The sequence below is a fragment of the Balaenoptera musculus genome, chromosome 1, assembly GCF_009873245.2.
Source record: "Balaenoptera musculus isolate JJ_BM4_2016_0621 chromosome 1, mBalMus1.pri.v3, whole genome shotgun sequence".
Taxonomy (NCBI): Eukaryota; Metazoa; Chordata; class Mammalia; order Artiodactyla; family Balaenopteridae; genus Balaenoptera; species Balaenoptera musculus.
Window position 1 is genome coordinate 32063981 of NC_045785.1, and position 18384 is coordinate 32082364.

The following is an 18384-nucleotide window of genomic DNA, read 5'->3' on the forward strand; positions in this document are numbered from 1 at the left end:
TTAAGAATATTCCAGAAAATCCCAGAGAATAATATTCCAAACACCCATGTGCTCATCGCCCAGTGTAACCAACTATTAACATTTTTGCTTCAGATAGACTTTTTTATGTAAAATAAATAGAACATCGCAGATAAAGCTGAAGGTCACTCCGTTCCTCTCCCCAGTCCAATTCCTCTCCCTCTCTTTCATTCCTAGGCACAGTTGTTATTATTAATCTGATGTGTTTCCTTCTAATCTATTTCTGGCACAAAACAGAATGTGCAGTTTAGAGTAGCACTGTTCGCAATAGCCCCAAAGTGGAAACAACTTAAATATCCATGAGCTGATGAACAAATAAACAAATGTGGTATGTCTGTATAATGGAATAAGCAATAAAAAGAAACACAGTGCTACCATGCTAACACGGACCAGCCTTGAAAACATTATCAGTGAAAGAAGCCAGACACCAAAGGCCAAATATTGTGTGAGTCCATATCTACAGGCAAATCCATAGACACAGAAAAGAGATGAATGATTCCCGGAGGCTGGCTGGGAAGGAAGGAGGAGTGACAAGTGACTTCTTAGTGGGTACGGAGCTTCTTTTTGGGGTGATAAAAATGTACTGGAATTAGATGGTGGCAATGGTTGCATAACTCTGCAAATAGAATAAAACCCACTGAATGTTCACTTTAAAATGGTTAAAATGGTGAATTTTGTTATGTGAATTTTATCTCAATAATAAGAAAAATGGAATGTGACTTTCAAATATTTTCCTAAGTGCTTTCACACTGCAGATACATTTCTGCACCTCGTTTACTCTCTCAGCATGATATTGATACGTGTAAATCTGGCTCATTTATTTTAACTGCTCAATTATCTTTTATTGGAGGAATATGCCATAGTTTATTTTTCTACTAGTGGGCATTATCAGTGATACAGTTTTCCTGTCAGCAGTGCTCCCATGAATGGCCTTGACAGTCTCTTGGGGCACATTTGGGGAAAATTTCTCTAGGGTATACAATTGCTGGGTTGTAGGGAATACAACTTTTCACAATATTGTCAGTGGTATCAATTACACTCTCATAGGCAGCTTGTGAGTTTCCACAGGTTCTTACCACTGACACTTGTTATTATCTGACTTTGATTTTTACCTATCTGATGGTTGTGCCATTTTAATTTGCAATGGTGTTTCCTTTATTTCTAGTTATATTTTCTTTTTTTTCCCTTCCCTCCTTTCTTCTCTTCATTCCTTCTTTCCTTTCCTTTTTGGTGTTTTCTTGACTGTTCTTGGATCTTTACACTTCCATATGGATTTGGAATCACTTTGTCGAGTTCCATGAAAAACCTTGTTGGATTTTTGATTGGAATAGTTCTGAGATCATAGATTTACTTGCAGGTTACCTGGCATCATTACTATATGAGTATTCCCATCCATTAACAAATAATATATTTCCACTTTTATAGATCTTCCTTTAGTTTTAAAAATAGATTATTTATTTATTTATTTAATTTTTGGCTGCGTTGGGTCTTCGTTGCTGCGTGCTTGCTTTCTCTAGTTGCAGCAAGCAGGGGCTACTCTTCGTTGTGGTGTGCGGGCTTCTCTTTGCGATGGCTTTTCTTGTTGCAGGTACAGGCTCTAAGCACGCGGGCTCAGTAGTTGAGGCTTGTGGGCTCTAGAGCGCAGGCTCAGTAGTTGCGGCATGTGGGCTCAGTAGTTGTGACACGTGGGCTCAGTAGTTGTGGCTCACAGGCTCTAGAGCACAGGCTCAGTAGTTGTGCCGCACAGGCTTCGTTGCTCCGCGACATGTGGGATCTTCCCGGACCAGGGCTTGAACCCGTGCCCCCTGCATTGGCAGGAGGATTCTTAACCAGTGTGCCACCAGAGAAGTCCAAAAATAGACTTTATGTTTAAAACCAATTTTAGGTTCACTGCAAAATTGAGTGGAAAGTGCAGAGGGCTGTCATAGGCTCCTTTCCCCCTAGACGCACAGCTTCCTCCAGTGCCAACATCCTGCATGTCTGCACACCCCACACCAGAGTGGTACATTTGTTACAATCGATGGACCTGCCCTGACACGTCATTATCATCCAAAATCGTTTACATTAGGGTTCACTCTTGGTCTTGTACGGTTTATAGACTTTGACAAATGTATTAATGGCATGTATCCACCATGATAGTATCCTATAGAATAGTTCCACTGCCCTAAAAATCCTCTGTGCTCTGCCTTTCCCTATACCCTCCTCCCTGCAAACCCTTACAACCACTGGTCTTTCACCGTCTTCATAGTTTTACCTCTTCCAGAGCATCATATAGTTGGAATCATGCAGTATGTAGCCAAATTAACTTTTTTCACTTAGTAATACTATGCATTTAAGTTTTCTCCATGTCTTTTCAAGGCTCGACAGCTCATTTCTTTTTAGAGCTAAATAATATTCCATTGTCTCGATGTACCACAGTTTACCCATTCACCTACTGAAGGACATCTTGGTCATTTCCAAGTTTTGGCAATTATGAAAAAAGCTACTATAAACACCTGGGTGCAGGTTTTTGTATGGACGTCTTTTCAACTCACGTGGGTAAATACCAAGGAGCACAATTGTTAAATCGTATGGTAAGAGTACATTCGGGGGCTTCCCTGGTGGCGCAGTGGTTAAGAATCCACCTGCCGATGCAGGGGACATGGGTTTGAGCCCTAGTCTGGGAAGATCCCACATGCCACGGAACAACTAAGTCCGTGCGCCACAACTACTGAGCCTGCGCTCTAGAGCCCGCGCTCTGCAACAAGAGAAGCCACCGGGGCTTCCCTGGTGGCGCAGTGGTTGAGAATCTGCCTGCCAATGCAGGGGACGCGGGTTCGGGCCCTGGTCTGGGAAGATCCCACATGCCGCGGAGCAACTGGGCCCGTGAGCCACAATTACTGAGCCTGCGCGTCTGGAGCCTGTGCTCCGCAACGAGAGGCCACGACAGTGAGAGGCCCGCGCACCGCGATGAAGAGTGGCCCCCGCTTGCCACAACTGGAGAAAGCCCTCGCACAGAAACGAAGACCCAACACAGCCATACATACATACATACATACATACATAAAAAAAAAGAATGTAAGCAGACAAGAATAGCATTTAAAAAAAAAAAAAAAAAAAAAAAAAAAAAAAAAAAAAAAAAAAAAAAAAAAAAAAAAGAGAAGCCACCGCAATGAGAAGCCAGTGCACCGCAGCAAAGAGTAGCCCCCGCTCGCCTCAACTAGAGAAAAGCCTGGGTGCAGCAACAAAGACCCAGTGCAGCCAAAAATAAAATAAATAAATTAAAAAAAAAAAAAGAGTATGTTTGGTTTGTATTCCTTTACATTTAAAAAATGTTTTACAGTTTCCCGACAAAACATCTAGAAATCTTTTGTATATATATTCCTAGGTCCCTTAAAATTTTTGTTGCTATTGGAACAATAGTTTTTGATTACATTTTGATTATACTTTCTTGTTTCCTGTTGCTAATCCAGTAAGCATTCAATAAGAATGTCACTGATTTATGTAGGATGCTCTAGTATTCAGCAATCCTGCTAAATACTCTTATTAGTTCTAATACTTTGCAGGTAGATTCCTTTATTTACTGGGAAGAAAATAAATCATATGCATATAAGGATTGTGTAATTCTTCCTTTCTATTTTCTAAACCTCTTTTTTTTTCTTTTATTACATTAGCTAGAAGTGCCAGTAAAGTTGAGACTAGAGAGCATTCTTACCTTATTTTCGATTTTAGTGCTAGAATTCTAGAGTTTCACCCTTAGGTATGATGTCTAGGCATTTGGTAAATATCCTTATCAGGTTGACGTATTACCATGCTAATCCTAATTTGCTAAAACTAAAAAAAATATGAGTGTTTAATTTCGTCAAGTGACTTTTACACATTTATTAAAGTGATCATATGCTTTTTATCTCTTAATATATTAAGGTTCAGAATACAGGAGTTGTTACCTGGTGTTAAACTATCCTTGCATTTTTGGCTAAACTCTACTATATATTTCTGCGTTTTTATATACATTTTAAAATTTTTATTTATTTATTTGTCTGCGCCGGCTCTTAGTTGCGGCACACAGGATTTTTAATTGCGGCATGTGGGATCTAGTTCCCTGACCAGGGATTGAACCCAGGCCCCCTACACTGGGAGCACGGAGTCTTAACCACTGGACCACCAGAGAATTCACTGTTTTTATATTTCTATACAATACGGATTCTGTTTTCTGTTTTATTATATAGGATGTTTGCATCTATAATTACAATTAGGCTTGCTCTATAATGTTCTTACCTCTAGCTGCCCTTGCCTGGGTCTGATGTCAAGATCATACTAATACTAGAAAATGAGTTAGGTAGCTTTCCCTTTTTTCCATCTCCTAAAACAGTTTGTATAAAATAGTCAGGGTTCTCCAGAGAAATAGAAACAGAACCAATAGGATGTATGTGAGTGTGTGTGTATCTATATCTACGTCTATATCTCTATCTATCTATCTATCTATCTATCTATCTATCTATCTATCTGTAGGGAAAGAGAGAAAGAGAGATTTATTATTAGGAATTGGCTCATGTGATTATGGAGGCTGAGAAGTCCTAAGACATGCAGTTGGCTGGCAGGAGATCCAGGAGTGCTGCTGGGGTAGTTCTACTCTGAGACTGAAGGCCTGAGAACCAGAACAACCAAGAGTATAAGTTCCAGTCCAAAAGCCAGCAGGCTCGAGACCCAGAAAGATCTGATGTTTTAGTTTGAGTCTGGACGCTGAAAAATGCCTATGTCCCAGCCCAACTGTCAGGCAGGCCAAGTTTCTCCTTACTCAGACTTTTTGCTCTAGTCAGGCCTTCAACTGATTGGATCAGGCCCACCCACATTATGCAGAGCAATCTGCTGACTCGGTCTACCAACTCAAATGTTAATGTCACCCAAAAATTCATAGACACACCCAGAATAATGTTTGACCAAATGTCTGTGTATCCTGTAGCCCAGTCAAGTAAACACATAAATGTAACTGTCACATAAGGAGAATGTGTTCTTGGCAGGTGTGGAAAACTCAACTGTGAAACCTACTTAACCTGTCATCATTTTTGTGTGTGTTTGTTTGGGCAGGGAGGTTGGGTAACTTATTTTTCATGAGGATCATTTCCCTGCAGCCATTCTGCCCTTCAGGGACCCACCTGGGCTAGTCCTTCCTGTTTCCCTTTGAGGAGGCCTTATCCTCATTTAGCCCCTGAAGACTAATAGGATCCAGGAGACTAAAGGAACCAAGAATCCTGAACTATTTTATTTGCAGAAACTATTGGCTTTGGGGCTACACCATTTAGGGATTCCGTATTTCACATAGCAGGTATGAGTTATTTTAACCGACCACTAGAGGGCAGTAATTTACCAAAAACAGGTACTCTACACTGGATGAAACAGCTAACACTTGGTAGATAAAAAGGTAGATTTTCCCCTTTTGGCCCATAAGGACCCCGGGATTTAGAGACGCTAAGAAACCTATCCAAATCTTGTATTCTAGTACATAGAAAATCTAGAATTTTACCCTACTTCTGTCTAATTCTAAACTTCATTGTTTCTGGTGCAGGTACAATAAATAATTACTCTTCTTTCATTCATTTTTTTCATTCATGCATTCATTTATTCATTCATGCATTTGAGACCAATATAGCAGAGTGGCTAAGAATTTAATACCTGGAGTCAGCCATCTGGATTAAAATTCTGGCCCCATCACATACTAGCAAGCACCATAAGAGCTCTGTGCTTCAGTTTCCTTGTCTGTCTATGGGGATATTAGGATTCACCTCGTGAAACTATTGCAAAAGTGAAATGAGGGGGTTCCCTGGTGGCGCAGTGGTTGAGAGTCTGCCTGCCAATGCAGGGGACACGGGTTCGAGCCCTGGTCTGGGAAGATCCCACATGCTGCGGAGCAACTGGGCCCGTGAGCCACAATTACTGAGCCTGCGCGTCTGGAGCCTGTGCTCCGCAACAAGAGAGGCCGCGATAGTGAGAGGCCCGCGCACCGCGATGAAGAGTGGCCCCCGCTCGCCGCAGCTAGAGAAAGCCCTCGCACAGAAAGGAAGACCCAACACAGTCAAAAATAAATAAATAAATTAATTAATTTAAAAAAAAAAAAGTGAAATGAGATGATACATGAAAAGTATTTTTGGAACAGCGGCTGGCACTTAGTAAGTACTTAATGCATTTCAGTTACTGTTATTATTTACTCAACCAATATTTATTAAGTGGTTTCTGTGTTCTAATACCACCACCATTGTAGGTTACCAGGGTTGGAGCAACCCCCCCCCCACCACACACACACCTCCCTCCCTGCCTCCTGCAGCTTACATTCTATGGAGGGAAATCGACAACTAATACAATAAGAAAAAGTTTGTATTTGTCTTAGTATAAGTAATGAGGATGGCCAAAACTAGAGCATGGAAGGGAGACAGGGAGAGCTGGGACTGGAGGAGGACTTGCAGTTTAAAACGGTGCTGTCAGGGACTTCCCTGGCGGTCCAGTGGTTAAGACTTTGCCTTCCAATGCAGGGGGTGCAGGTTTGATCCCTGGTGGGGAGCTAAGATTCCACATGCCTTGGGGCCAAAAAACCAAAACATAAAACAGAAGCAATATTGTAACAAACTCAATAAAGACTTTCCCCATCAAAATAAAAATCTTTAAAAAGAAATAAAATAAAATGGGGGCTGTCAGGGAAGCCTTCATTGAAGTGACATCCAGCAAAAACCAGAGGAGGAGAGGAAGCCACCTTCTGGATATCTAGGAGCCATGTGGATGTCTGGAAGTCAAGCATTTGGGCAGAGAGAAGAGTAAGGGTAAAGGCCCAGAGATGGGATGATGCCTGCCTTCAAGGAATGGCAAAGAGGCCGGGGTAGCAGAAGACGGTGGGCAATGGGGCGAATACTATGAAATGGGGCCAGAGGTGAGATGTGGAAATAGGTAGACAGCCGTGGGGGGCCTTGTAGCCTGGGGAGGGCTTTGGCCTTTATGTGAGCTGATAAGTCATTGGAAGGGTCTGAGCAAATGGGTGACCTCATCTGACTTCTGTATTCCAAGCCCCCTCCGGCTGCTGTGAGGAGAATGGACTGCAGTGCAGGGTGAGGCAGGGAGCCCAGGGAGGAGGCCGCTGATGGAATCCGGAGGGGAGATGCAGACGTGCTGAGGGCTTGGACTGGAGGATAAAGGTGCCGACAGCGAGAAGTGGCCAGGTTCTGAAGCTATTTTGAAGACACAGCTGATAGTATTTGCTGACAGACCCGATGTGGGCTGTGAGAGAAAGAGGTGTCAAAGACAACTCCAGGGCTTTTAGCCTGAGCAGCTTGCAGGACAGAGCTGTCATTTCCTGAGACCTTGAGGATCCGGGGAGGAGAGTGTCAGGGAGGGCAGCGGGACGGGAATCAGGAGTTTGCTTTTGGACCTGTTAGTTTTGGATGCCTCTGAGACATTTGGCTGTTGGGTTTCCGGATCTGGACTTCAGCGGTCTGGGCTGGAGATGTAACTCTGGCAGCTTTGAGCCGACCTTATCCATGACCACACAGGGAGGCCGTGGAGCTCTGCCCAGGGCCAGGGCCTGAGTTCTCCACTCAGCACCTCAAGCGTGGCCTGTGTCCTAGGGAGGATGCCGCAGCGCCCCCAGCTCCCCACACAGGGGTTCCCAACAGAAGCACCGACCTCTATGCCCGAGGCGGGGTGGGTAACACCAGGCCTCCTCCCCGCTGTTCACAGGTCATTGCACTGCAGGCCACGGTTATTCACAGAAGACAGGAACAAACCCCAAACCCAGTTACCCATTAACCCAGCCCTGAGTAAGAGCCAAGTGGGCAGGCCTCACTTTCTCATCAAAGCTGGCTAGTCCAGGGAAGGCACCTTACATGCCAACCTCAATTAATTAGGTTTGGCCCTGGGTAGGGCCGTCTTAACAGCAGGGAAGGGGAGCAGTGATTGATTAGCAATGTCTGCCATGGGGTCAGGGTGGGGGAGTGGTTGCTCATGTACCAGATATTGGTTATTCCTAATCGAGCTGCAAATACTCACAGGCTTTTGCTTGAAAGGGCCTGTTGGGCCACCGTGCAGTGCGGTCAGTCAGCCAGATTCCTGAGATTCTCAGGTTGAGTGAGAAGCTTTCAGTCCTTTTTGAATCAAACAGAAAGAGCCCCCAAAGCCAATACTTGTCACTGTTTCACTCATCCCACCAGCTATATAATGAGTGCCTCTCAGTAGCCCTTTTGGTTGAATCAGCGATTCAACTTCACAAACAGAGTTTGGGGCCCCGGTGAGGATGTGTCTGGTGACCACAGCCCCACAGATGTCTTTCTCAGTGGACAGGTGACTTCAATGAATGAGAGGGCTGTGTTTTTTGGTTTTTTTTTTAAAGTAGAAATACATCTTTCAGCCCTAGGAAGATGAAGAATTAACTAACTTCTGCTACCTGGATGGAATTTTCTTCCTTAGAGAGTACCTGATAGACAACTTAACCTCAGACGATTTAGGATTAAGTATATCATGCTAAACCAAGAATTAAAACTTGAGTATTAACTCACCGTCTTGAGTTTAAAGAAAAAATCTCCATACATTGAGCTTTTTATATAAATATAATTTTAAGAGAACTTAAGGTTCACAATTTTTATAAGTTGGGTTTATTAGATTTATAAGAATGAAACTTCAGGAAGGTTTTGTTTCTATCAGATAAGTGAGGTACTGAAAAAGGAAATCAAAGCTATTCATTTACAAATGCACTTAAAAATGTTTGAAGAAGCAAGTCTGTAAAAAGTCCCTTTAGGAGCATTTGCTAAAATCTGCTAGATTCTCAAACATGATTTGTAGGCTAAATTTTAAAGGTTAAGAAAGAACTAGTGCTTTGAATTAGTAACGTTAATGAATAGAAACGAATTGTGTACTCTCAAAATAAACTTGTAAATAGTCTTTCTGTGTTCAAAAACCATCCTCAGGAAACAGCCCAAATGATCATCAACAGATGAACGAATCAACAAATTGTGCTCCATCCATGCAGTGGAATACTACTCAGCTGTAAAGAGGAAGGAACACCTGATTGACAGAACTTGATGGATCTCTAAAGCATGAGGGGAAGTAAAGGAAGCCAGACTCAAAAGGTTATACACTGTATGATTCCATCTATATGAAAATTCTTAAAAAGGCAAAACTGTAGTGACAGAAAGCAGATCAATGATGGCCAGGGGCTGGGGTAGGAGGAGGTGATTGACTCCAAAGCGGTGGAAGGGAAATTTTTGGGTGACAGAAATGGTCTGCATCGCAATTATGGTGATTACCTGCATGTATACATTATCAAGACTCATCGAATTGCACATTTTATTTTATTTTTTAAAATGTTTATTTATTATTTATTTTTGGCTGCGTCGTGTCTTAGTTGCGGCACACGGGATCTTCCTTGCGGCTAGCGGGATCTTCCGTTGCCGCACGCAGTCTTCTCTCTCTAGTTGAGGTGCGCGGGCTTAGTTGCCCCGCAGCATGCGGGATCTTAGTTCCCTGACTAGGGATTGGACCCACGTTCCCTGCATTGGAAGACGGATTCTTTACCACCGGACCACCAGGGGAGTCCCGAATTGTACATTTTAAATTGGTGAATTTTATTGTATGTAAATTACACCTCAATACTGTTGATTTTAGAAAGTAATACTATTCTCGGGACTTCCCTGGAGGTCCAGCGGTTGAGACTCCGCACTTCCACTGCAGGGGACACGGGTTCGAACCCTGGTCAGGGAACTGGGATCCTGCATGCCGCACAGCACAGCCAAAAATAATAATAATACTATTCTCAAGGTCACCCCAAACCTCCATATTCAATGTGAGGAATGAAGCAGGATCATCCTCTTCTGTTTTTGGTTTTTTGTTTATTTTGTTTGTTTTGCTTTTTTGCGGATCATCTTCTGGAATGATATGGGAAGGAGAATGGGGTTGTGAGGAGAGAGGCCAAGTAATAATGTAGTTATCTTGAAAAGCTGGAGAGCCAGCCTGGTGGAGGAGCAGGGTGCCCCCTCATTTGAGGTTTCTGATTATGAAATAAATCAAACCATTGACTTTTCTAGTCGGTTGAATGACTCTTTTCTAGCAGGTGTAGGACAGGCAGGAAGTTGGTTGTAACCAAGATTCAGGTTTTGCCTGATGTGTTAATTATCTATTGCTGTGTAACAGTGACCACAAACTTAGCACACTAAACAGTACACACTTATTACCTCATGGTTCTGTGGGTCAGGAATCCTGGCACGGCTTAACTGGGTCCTCTGCTCTGTGTCTTAGGAAGCTGCAATCATGGTGTTGGCCAGGCTCATCTGGAGGCTCTCCTGAGGGAAAATGCACTTTCAACCTCATTCAAGCTGTTGGCAGAATTCATCCTGTGAAGGATGATGGGGCCCTGGTTATTTGCTGGCTGTCGGCTGGAGGCCGCCCCTGAGGCCCTAGAGACCACTCACAGCTCCAAAGTGGCTACTTACTTCATCAAGCCTGGGGGGAGAGGCTCTCCCACCAGTCGGCTAAGACAGACTCCTTTTTTTCTTTCAGTAAGTTGTATCTGACCATGAGCATTGTTTTACAGCTGGAAAGTCCTGCAGTGATCATCCAGTTTAAGCTCAAGGAAATTGAGGTCCACAAAAGTTAACATATTTAACCATTGGTAGAAAAATGAAATTAGAATTTAAATTAATTGATTCCTAGCCCAGGGATCTTTTTAACCACACCAAGCTACTTCCTGTATTTGCTTCATTGTTTAAGTGAGAATGATAAGCAGTGATTACACACAATTCATAACATGTGAGCAAACACTCTCCTTAATATTGACCAATATTCTGCCATTTTGAGTAATATTTAGCCAGTGTAGACAAAACAATGCCAATAATAATAGTGAGTACCCTCTACTTTCTGGGCATGCAGAATTGTCATTGATCTTCACATAAGACACAGTCTTATACAGATGAATGGGTAAATGGATATATATATATGCAATGGAATATTACTCAGCCATAAAAAAGAATGGAATAATGCCATTTGCAGCAACATGCATGGACCTAGAGATTATCATATTAAGTGAAGTAAGTCAGACATAGAAAGACAAATTTCATATGATACCACTTATATGTGGAATTTTAAAAAATGATACAAATGAACTCATTTACAAAATAGAAACAGACTCACAGAAAACCATAAGAAAACAAACTTATGGTTGCCAAAGGGGAAAGGAGGGGGCAGGAGGGATAATTAAGGAGTTTGGGATTGGCAGATACAAACTACTGCATATAAAATAGATAAACAACAAGGTCCTACTGTATTGCACAGGGAACTACATTCAATATCTTGTAACAAACTATAATGCAAACAAATCTGAAAAAGATATATATATATATATATATATATATATCTGAATCACTTTGCTGTACACCAGAAACTAACACAACATTGTAAATCAACTATACTTCAATTAAAAAGTTTTTAAAGAGTGAAAAAAAAAAAGACACAGTCTTATATAAGGTAAGGTAATCATGGGAGCGACCGCCCACCACTTTTGCCACATGATGTAGCTTAAACAAGGGGTGACAATTCTCACATTTGCCATATTCTATTGATTAGAAGCAAGTTGCAGTTTCTGCCCACTCTCAAGGGGAGGGGATTATACAGGAGTGTGGACACCAGGAGGTGGGGTCATGGGGTCCACCCTAAAGTCTGTCCCCACACCTGGTGACTGCAATGGAGACAGGGATGGGACAAGGAGTAAGGGCATTTGAAGGGGTGATTTTGGACATGAGGGTCCGTGGGCCCTTAGCTAGGTAAGAAGTGAAGCCAAGCCAGTAAATGACCAAGGGCTGAGGAGGGAGTCGTGGGGTGAGTTGAAGATCTTCTTAAATTTGAGAGTTTTTACCACAGGAAGGTTGAGGAGAGGGAGGTTGGAGGAGAGTATGTAGTGTCTGGAGAATGGGATGTGTGAAATCAGGATTTCCTAGAGGAGCCATTTTGGGGGATGGTAAGTTCTGTGGGAGTGGGCAGTTAGGTGGTGTCAAGGAGGTCCCTGGAATTGGGGAGGTCTAGATGGTCTCCCTGCTCCCACCCTGGCCCTCTTGAGGCCTATTCTTCACTCCATGACTCCTAATGTGTACATCAGATCACGAGTCTCTTCCACACTTAACCCTCTACGCCTTCCTGCCTCACTCAGAGTAAAATCTAACACCATCCCATGAGCTGCCCCCCAACCCCCTCAGACTTTTATCTCTCACCACTCTCCCCCTGCTGTCCACACTCCAGCTACACTGGCCTCTGGGACCAGCCCTTGTTGCTCCTGGCCTGGAACGCCCTGCTCACTTATGGCCTCATGGCTCCCTCCCTCCCTCTAGTGTCTGTTCACACTGCTCCCTCTGGCCTTCCCTGTCCTTCCTATGTAAAACAGTACCTCTCCCCCATCACTCTCTGTCCTCTCAGCCACCTTATCCTGCTTCCCCATCAAGCATTTCATGTATGTCTTTGTCTAGGTGTTTATCGTCTATCTCCCTCAATGAGAATGTCAGCTCCAGGAATCTGGGGGTTTGTTTTATTCACTGCTGAATTCCAGCACCTAGATGAGTGCTGGGCACATGGTCAGAGCTCCCTAAGTGTTGTTATAAAGCCAGACAGAGCTGGTTTCTGTGTCCTGAGGGGTGGCTGAGTTAATACTGATGGGTCTGAGGCCAAAGCCTTGAGGTGTAAGCCAGGAGCTGTGGTAGAGGCCTGGATACCCCATCTGATGTCTGGAAGGTGTGACACAGAAGATACAGCGCTTGGTAGGCTGTAGAACTTGGCAGTTAAGAGCTATGCCGCTTAATAGCTGTGTTACCTTGGGCGAGTTACTTAATTTCTCTGAGGCTGTTTCCTCACCTGTAAAATGGAGATAATGATAGAACCAAAATCTAAACCATGCAGTTACACAGATAAACCCACACTCTGCATGTAAAGCACGTGGTACAGGGCCTGCATATAGTGCATGCTTAGTAGTGATTGGATAATGTTATATTACTTCTCTGTGCCTGCTTACAATCTGTGACTTTCCACTACTGTCCAAACAAGCTTTGCCATTTACTATTATTCTGATCTGGGGCAGATCATTTTACCTGAAACGAGATTCAGTTTCTCATCTGCATAATGGAGATAATAATTCCTGCCCTTGACTCCCTTTACCAAGCTATTGAGAGCTGTAAGCGAGGTGATGCATGTGAAAGCACTTTGAAATGTTATGTTGCTGTACGATGTAAAGCACCATCACTTCTCGTGCTTGTTGACTGGTTCCTTTCAGGGTTGCTGGAGTTGTAGGCAACGAGTGGTTTGTTAATTGTCAGAGGCTCCAACAGAACATCTGGGGTGCCCGGGATGGGGTGTTGCCACACTGGACTTCCTTGAACAGAGAAGTGGAATCCAGATTTTGCCCAAAGGCCTGAGTCAAACCTGAATTTAAATGGCCCTTGGGCTCTGGGCAGCATTGGTCAGCCAGCCAGCTTTCTGACACTGATGGCCTGAATGACAGTCTTACTTCTTTTCACTCCTAGGTGAAGCAAAGAAAAAGAGTCCAGGGAGCCTGGGTGTCTGTCTTTGGAGACCTAACACCTGGCCCCTTTTCACCTGCCACTGTCAAGTAACTAACAAGGGCATCTCAGCAGCCCTATTCATGAGAGGCTCAACTCTGACAAGCAGAACCCACAGCCCTGTGAGGCCCAGAGCTCCTGGGCTGGTTGTGTACCTGGCAGCTGGGAAGACAAGAAAGCGTGACAGCCGTCTGGGTCAGGGAAGGTGTGAGCATCTGTCAGTGCCTCCCCAGGTGGGAGCCAGGATGGGGAAAGGCTCTCTGGGCACCAAGTGGTACACAATCCCTCCAGGTAATGCTGATCATCAGTCAGCTTGGGACTCACTGGCCATCCTAGAGCAACAAACCCTCTTTTCTTACACTGTGTTCCCTGGGGGAATTCTCCAGGGAGCTGGGTCCAGTAGATACAACTCCATTCAGGAGTATCCAACCTACCCCTGTAGCATCAGAGAGTGGTAGGTGGAGTCCCTATACCTGGTTCCTCCAACTCAAAGTAAATTGCCCTCCAGATCATGTACACACACACACACACACACACAAACACACACACAAGCCGTGTGGTAGCTACTGATGACTCTGATTCCCACATTCCTCTCAACCTCCCAGGCTGGGAGGCAAGAGTGAAGTGATAGAGACTATCTACCAATACCCATTCACACTCATTTCAGAGAACAGGGCAGAAATGCATTTCCCAGCCTCTTTTGCAGTTTGATGTGGCCATTCATCAAAGATCTCACCAGGGGAATGTGGATGGACTGGACATATATGTGCTACTTTGGGGCCTTAAGGCTTTAAGTCTGTGGCCATGTCTCCACCAAGTCCTCTTTCCCTTCCTGCTGGCTTGAATCCATGGAGACCTAGCTTAACGGTGCAGGGACAATGTTCTAGGGAATGGCAGGGAATCATGACGGAAGGAATCTGGAATGTCTGCATTGATTAGAGCTTCTGGCTGACCTGGAATGTACACCAGGCAGTTAGATGAGAGATAAATAAAATTCTATTTTCTTTCACCCACTGAGTTATTGTTGGGCCCTTTTGTTACAGCAGCTGATCTTTACTCTGACTAGCACAGGGGAGAAGAACATGGCCAAGGTGAAGGCTTCCCAGGCTAACATGAGGGTCCAGTCCACCAGCCCTGTATGACCTGTCACTGAATGGCTTCGGGTTTGTATTACAAGAGGCAGCTGGGGAAGGAAGCCGTGTACTGTATTGGTTAAGATGGAATCAGAGAGACCTAGGTTTTAATTTTGGCTAGGACATTCACTAGCGTTATGAACTTTGGGCGCTTCCACCAACAAATTGAGTATCAATTTCTTCTTCTGTAAAATGGGGATGACAGAACCTACCATTATAGTTATTATAGTTATTATAGTTATTATTTATTATAGTTGCTGGCTGGGGCAAATTCAAGTTTTGCTTTTTGGAAGTTACTGGAATTAAAAAAAATTTTTTTTGATCCGTGGTTGGTTGAATCTGTGGATACGGAAGCCACAAACACAGAGGGCCAACTGTACAAGTCCCTAAAGCTTTCAACACATAAATTTTCTTAAGTATCTACTATAGGCCCAAAACTAGGATGGGGTTGGAGGACAGAGATGCCCTTGTGGAAATTAAGTTCTGCTTCACTTCTCAGAAAGAAGCAGCCTCTTCAGGCTCAGCAGCCAGTTCACTAATGGAACTGAAATTCACCTTGACTAGGAAAGAGATCCTGATTCTTCACACCTCCTTATGGGGTGCCTGAGCCCCACTGCAGGTGAGTTAAATCATCACCTCTAGGGCCTGGACACTGATATGTTGCAAAAGCATCTAGACGTTTCCAATGAATAGGTGGCACTGAGTCTGAATACTGCTCCTCCCAGTCGTCCACACCACCCCAAACAGGAGTTTCTTAAACAAGGTCTAACCTTGGCATTCACCTGGCAACACTTTCCATGGCTCTCACTGCCTACAGGCTGAAGTCTAAACTCTGCATGGCACTCACAATTTGGATCCAGCCTCTTTCCATTAATGACACTAATGGCTAAAATGGACTGAGTGTTTCACTTGACCCAGGCATTGTACCAAGGGTTTTATATGTGCTATCCCATTCACTCGTCACCTAACTTTAGGAGAATATGTCTCGGCCCAGTTTCCTTATTGTAAAATGGGGACATTCTAAGAAAAGCATTTAGCACAGTGTCTGGTATGTAGCTCCTGCTCAGTTAACAGTAGCTATTACGGCATCATCCCTGTTCTAAAGATGATAAGGTTGAGGTTCAGGGGTGTTAAGTAACTCTCCCAAGGCCTCAGCCCTGATCAGTGAATAGAGTTGGGACCTCAACCCAGGAAGTCTGGCTTCAGTGCCCAGACTAGCCTGCCTTTCGCTCTGCCACTGAAGGTCAGTGCTCACCTCAGGCCAATTTCCAGAGCTGCCCTCGACGACATTCCCCCCGCGGTTAGAATGCCTCCCTTCGTCCTCCTCCAGGAAGGCTTCCTTCCAGCACTCTCTTCCCCCATGACCCCCCCTAGGCAGAGGCTGATACCCCTCAGCCTTCTCAACAGACCTCTCTCTCCACTCTCATCCCACCCAACTGTCACTTAGACAGAGGGTGCATCCCCTCAGGGGGACAGAGTTCTCAGCACCTCTGTCTCTGCCATGCCTGGCCTGGCACGGAGCAGACCTCTGCAAAGGTTGCCTGGGTTTGTTGCAAGCCAAATGCATGGGAGAGAGCTGGGCCAAGAGTGGAGAACAAGACCTTCTGGCAGGGACGGACCACCCGTTCTCAGCTGTCAGCATGCACTCCAGAGCAAGCACGCGCGTGCTTTTCTTTGGCCAGAGTCCCTTCACCATTTGCCAGGACTTCCAGTCCCCTGGCCCTGGCTCTCACTTTGCTCTCCAGCCACCCCCCTAAAGCTGGCCAGCAGGAGATTCACCCCTAGAGGAGCGTGTACCATCCAACAACATGAGTCTAGAAGATTCCTCACCTCCCCCAGTTCATTTATTCAACAAATATTTATTGAACCCTGACGTTGAGCCAGGTACCGTGGTTGGCACTGGATACAGGGTAGAGTGCAAACCAGGCATGGTCCCTGGCCTCACGGAGCTTACGTGCTGGTGGGGGAGCAACCAACAAGTAAATACACAAATGGATGTGCATGGTAATTTCCATACAAGAACAACAACAAAAAGATAGAGGACGTTGAGATAGATTCAAGCCCAGTAGTCAGGGAAGGCCTCTCTGAGGAGGTGGCATTTATGCCAAGGCCTGAGGGTATGAAGAGCTCAGCCTGCAAAGGGTAGAAGAAGAGCATTCTGGGCAAAGGGCACAGCATGTGCAAAGTCCTGGAGGTGGGAATGAGGTTGGAATGTGGAAGAAATGAAGGAAGGCCAGGGTAGCAGAAGCACAGGGAACAAGATTGGGATTGGCAAGAAAGAACAAGATTGGGATTGGCAAGAAAAAAGCTGGAAGTGAGTTTGGGACCAGATGAGGAAGAGCTTGGATTTTATCCTTAGAATAATAGGGTAATAGGGTAAGGATGTTAAACCAGAGTTGATGTGATATGGTTTGCGTGTTTAAAGCTCTCTCTGGTTGCGTTGAGAACTGATTGGCAAAGCAGGAAGGAAGCAAAGCGACCTTTTGGAGGGCAGTGATCTGGGGAGAAGTGATGTGGCTAGACCAGGGTGAAGGCTATGGGATCAGAGAGAAGTAGATGGACTCCAGAGATATTTAAGAAGTAGAACCTTGCAGAGGTTTCCAGAAGAGCTAAAGAAAAAAAACTTTATTGAATGTCTGCGACAACCCCAGTGATGGGGTGGGAGTCAGGGGCATCAGAAAGGCTTGGGAATATAAACAAAGATATGAGTTCTCAACCACAGAAACCAATACACACAGTCACCTTTCCCCACACAATCTCTCAGGGAGAATGCACCTAAGAGCAACTAAGATGCTCAAAGTTCTGGGCCATTTCCACCTCATTCAACCATGTCAACTGGTTCTTTTGGAGTTGGGTATTTGAAACATGAAAGTGTGTTTCCCACCATCCCGCCATGAGTAAATGTTGGATTCTTGGGCTAGGAAGTGGTCAAACTGCAGGACTGGAGCGTTGACCTGGTATCTTGGGAGCAGTGAGCCACCACCTGCAGTGGCCAGGGAGGAGGAGAGTGCAGGGGAGGAGGGGGAGGAGGGGGAGGGGGAGAGTGCAGGGGAGGAGGGGGAGGGGGAGGGAGGGGGGGAGGAGGGGGAGGGGGAGAGGGCAGGGGAGGAGGGGGAGGGGGGAGAGTGCAGGGGAGGAGGGGGAGGAGGGGGAGGGGGAGGGGGAGAGTGCAGGGGGAGGAGGAGGGGGAGAGGGGGGAGGGGAGAGTGCAGGGGAGAGGAGGGGGAGAGGAGATTGCAGGGGAGGAGGGGAGGGGAGGAGTTGCCAGGGGGAGGGGAGGAGGTGGGGGAGGGGGAGAGTGCAGGGAGGAGGGGGAGAGGGGAGAGTGCAGGGGAGGAGGGGGGAGGGGATGAGAGAATGGGAGAGGAGGGGAGGGGAGAGGGCAGGGGAGGGAGGGGGAGGGGGAGAGTGAGGGGAAGGAGGGGGGGGAGGGGAGATGGGAGAGTGCCAGTGGAGGAGGTGGGGCGGGGAGCGGAGAGTTACAGGGGGGCGGGGGAGGGGAGAGTGCAGGGAAGAGCGGGGAGGGGGAGAGTGCAGGGGAGGAAGGGGGAGGGGAGAGGAGAGTGCAGGGAATGAGGGGGAGGGGGAGAGTGCAGGAGAGGAGGGTGGAACGAGTGCCAGGGGAGGAGGGGGGCGGGTGGGGAGCGCCGTTCTTCCCGCCCCTGTGAAAAAGGTGAAGTTGG

The 18384-nt window shown here is 45.6% G+C and overlaps 1 long non-coding RNA gene across 1 annotated transcript; it reads left to right on the forward strand.

Moving 5' to 3' along the window:
- Positions 1-420: 420 nt before the first annotated feature.
- Positions 421-10975, forward strand: LOC118906418. Its single transcript, XR_005022484.1, has 3 exons — positions 421-567; positions 8943-9104; positions 10270-10975. It is a non-coding gene; the product is annotated as an uncharacterized LOC118906418 (long non-coding RNA).
- The last annotated feature ends 7409 nt before the right edge of the window (positions 10976-18384 follow it).